At 40.4% G+C, this 4,060-nt stretch overlaps 1 pseudogene; it reads left to right on the forward strand.

Annotated features, from left to right (window-relative positions):
• The first annotated feature begins 365 nt into the window (after positions 1-365).
• LOC149252883 (purine permease 1 pseudogene) lies at positions 366-1,860 on the forward strand (annotated as a pseudogene).
• Positions 1,861-4,060: the final 2,200 nt, after the last annotated feature.

The raw sequence follows: 4,060 nt of genomic DNA on the forward strand, positions 1-4,060 counted from the left end.
TTTCATGTGCTATACAAGTCTTTATCACTAACTCTGACCTACAAAATTTTAATGTTTAGAATCCATTTACAAATAATCCCACCGATATTCTACATGTCTCCCTCATAATCTTACTTCCTCATTGTTCAATGCTTTTCCCCACCTTGGTGTGGCCATATGCCTTTGACTAAAGTAGCAAACGTTCCGTCTCCACCTCTCCTTTTCTGCACATGCAGATGCCATGCTCTTCAACTATTCTTTGGGTCCCTCCTATTCTTTGTGTCCCTCCCATCTACCTCTATTATCCAGATGTCATGCTCTTCTATTATTCTTTGGGTACCTCACATCTTCGTCCATCATATATCGATCCAGGTGAGCTGCTTCTTACCTCTATCCTCTCTTGTCTATGTGCAGCTGCTTCTTATTTCATTTGATCTCTGCTTTTTTCTCCCTGGGGATCTGCATTGCTATCAGGGAATCTTGAATTCAAATTCCGATTTTGTCTTACTTGAAGTTGTGCATTGAATATGTCTGGGTTGGGTGCGGCTGAGATCGTAAACAATGGAGCACCAGTCGATTTAGAAGTCGAAAGAATGCAACCCGAGGTAAGCACCAGAAAGAAAAACTTAAGGTTTTGGATCCTCCTGCTCCTCAACATCGTGGCCTTAGCTACGGGTTCAACTGCAGGACCTTTGTTGACAAGATTTTATTTCCTGCACGGTGGATCCAAAAAATGGCTCTCATCTTGGCTAGAGACTGCTGGCTGGCCTCTTCTCCTCTTGCCTCTCTATTTGTCATACAGAAAACAGCCCAACAGAGGGAATCACATCACCCCCAACCTCTTTCTGGCTTCCTGTGGAATCGGGCTTCTCACAGGCGTCGACGATTACCTATACGCATATGGCCTCTCATTTCTGCCCGTTTCCACTTCCTCTGTCTTGATCGCCAGCCAGCTCGGCTTCAACGCTGTTTTCGCGCTACTTTTAGTGCGGCAAAAGTTCAGCCCTTTCTCCATAAATTCTGTGGTTTTGCTCACTGCGAGTTCCGTGTTGCTTGCCTTCCATACAAGCGGTGACAGACCTGCAGGAATAACGAATAGGCAGTACGTGCTCGGGTTCGTCTTAACGCTGGGTGCAGCTGCCCTCTATGGTTTCATTATTCCCTTGATTGAGTTCACTTACAGAAAATCAAAGCGCCAAATAACGTATATGCTTGTTATGGAGATGCAATTCATAATGTCTTTTTCGGCTACTGTTTTCTGTACGGTGGGCATGCTCATTAACGGAGATTTCCAGGCTCTCCACAGGGAGGCCAAGGAATTTCGTGTGGGGAAGATCGATTACTCCATGGCTCTCCTATGGACCGCAGTAGCATGGCAGCTCTTTTACATTGGGGTATTCGGCGTTACGTCCCTGGCGAGCTCTTTGTTGAGTGGTGTCATCATTGCTGCTATGATTCCGGTGACAGAGGTCCTCGCAGTGCTTTTGTACCATGAGCAATTTAGTGCGGAGAAGGGCATGGCGGTGGCCCTGGCCTTGTGGGGATTCACCTCGTATCTTTACGGGGAATACTGTGGTTATTTGAAAATGCAACCTCCTAGCTGCGTCCCTACGCAGCAGAAAAAGCCGGAAGGCCCATTAGAAAATGCACATGCAGTCCCTACGCAGCAGAAAAAGCCAGAAGGCCCATTAGAAAATGCACATGCAGATCAGTCCATTAATGATTTATGAGAAGACAAATCCATGAATGATGTTCAAGAATTAGCCATCACTGAGTCTAGGAAGTCTCCATAGCAATCCATATATTAGAAATCTCTTTTGTTAACCAAAGACTACATTTTAGTCTTATTATGTAACTGTTAAATGAGTATATAAGCTCATTACATATAGTGTGAAAGTGATGTTTAAATGGGTATATAAGCTCATTACATATTAGTGCGAAAGTGTGAAAGTGATGTATAAGTATATTGGTTTTTTTTAAATAAAAATAAAATATTATTTAAATAGAAAAGTAATATGTTAAAAGTTATCTCTATCATTTTTAAAAAAAATATGTTATGTATATTTAGTTAGTTGTTTATATGACATAATATAATTTGATGATGATGATGATGGTGGTTAACGTCCAGTGAGACCAAATTCATCTATTGGACCTATAATTTTTTAATTTCTAATTGTCTAGCTCCTCGTCTTTCTTGGCGAGATTGGTGATGTAGCTTTCTTTTTCTTCTCTACAGTCTTCCAACTTTCTTTATCTTGTATCTCCTTCATCTCTTTTGGTTCTTGGGACATTGGTGTCTTAGCTTCGCGATCTATTGTGTTCGTCCTTTTGGAAATAGTCGGAGAATAAGTTTGGTCTAGGAGATCTGCTTTGCTATTAAATGAAGATTTATTTTGCGCGTTATTCAAAACCTCATAACTGTCGATGCTTGAGGGGTTGTTGAGTTCACTTTTTTGTTGTTGGGCGGGGCTTTCCCCCTGCTTGTCTTCAAAGTTGTTTCTATCTTGCCCGATTTCTTGTAATTCAGAGTTTTCTTGAGAGTATTCTTCTTGGATGACAGTGTAGTGTTCTTTTTGTGCTCCTTCCCACCATGTAGATCTGTGGTGATTTTTTCTAGCAGAATTTTTCTGGGAGGCTTTTGGGCAATTTTTGGCTAGGTGGCCTGTCTCAAAGCAGGATCGACATCTGAAGAGGATACTTTCGTAATCGAGTTTCTGGTTCCACACATAGTCTTTACTTGTTAGGTGTATTTCAGCTGGGAATCCGATGCTGAAGTCCATTTCCACACAAATGCGTGCATATGTGGTTCTGGCATATTCCTCTGTTTCTGGGCACCTGCAGTAAAATTTTCCAATTGCATTTCCAATGGCTTCTAGCGAAGAGAAATTCCAGAGATGCAAGGGTAGGTTTGGAAATCTCACCCAAACTGGTGCTGAGGTTATGACTGTTGTTGAGGGATCAAATGATGGGTTCCATGGCCTCATGAATAGGCCTGATTTATCCCAAAACCAAGGGCCGAAATCTAGAATACATTGTCTGCTTTCACGGTTTTCAAAATCTACTATAAAGAAACCCCTAGCACAGGGGTAGATATTAATTGCATCAGGAATTAGAGGCTTCCATACCTCCGAGATCCAACTGTGGAGAGCTATCAGCCGCAGAAAAAAACCATTGAATCAGCATATTAGAGCACTTTCAGAGAATTTCAAAGCCTCATCGAGTGAAGCCTGGACCACCTGGACAGTGGGAGCTGGGGCTTCACTGACAATATGGGCAGGAGTTTGCCCCCCAGAGGTAGACGGAACCAAGCCAGCAGCGATTTTCGCGAAGTTGGAAGCCATCTAGAAAATGTTCTCCTTAGCAGGCGAGGGAAGCAAGACCGGGAATGTATATTAAATGTGCCGCAGAGCCTCAGATCATATCATGGCAGATCTGAAAGCCGCAGATCACCAGCAGAACACCTTAGCAGGCAAGGGAAGCAAGACCGGGAATGTATATTAAATGTTCCCTAGAGCCACATATCATATCATGGCAGATCTGAACGCCGTAGATCACCGCAGATCACTGTAGATCTGAAAGCCACAAATCACCACATATCTTTGAAGAAAGCGCGAAATATAATATGCACCAATGGAGGACGTCCTGAAAGCAAAGGAGTAAAGCAGCAATATGGACTGGAAATCGATGAGTCAAGAAAAGCCCGAATAGAATCTTTTACTCAAACAAACCAGCACTCTATGTAAAGTAATTAGACTTAAAATAAATATGTGAGTAAGAAATTTAAACTTTATACTTTTCAAAAATATTTTAATACATTATATCAATTTAATGTTGTATAGAATAAAATATTCAATATAAATTATGAATAAAATATTTTAATATGAATTAATATTGATTAAAAATATTTTAATAACAAAAAAACCCAATTTAATTTAATGTGATGATAAAATGACCATATAATTTTTATAATATTCAAAAATACAATTTAATAAAAAAAATTCCATATTTTTTTCATTCTTTATACTTAAAAAATTTAATCTCTTTAAGCTCATATTAAATCTCCTCTCAAAAGGTGGAAAAA

The sequence above is a fragment of the Pinus tabuliformis genome, chromosome 7, assembly GCF_031772625.1.
Source record: "Pinus tabuliformis cultivar Carrire ecotype Pingquan chromosome 7, CPIR1, whole genome shotgun sequence".
Classification (NCBI taxonomy): domain Eukaryota; kingdom Viridiplantae; phylum Streptophyta; class Pinopsida; order Pinales; family Pinaceae; genus Pinus; species Pinus tabuliformis.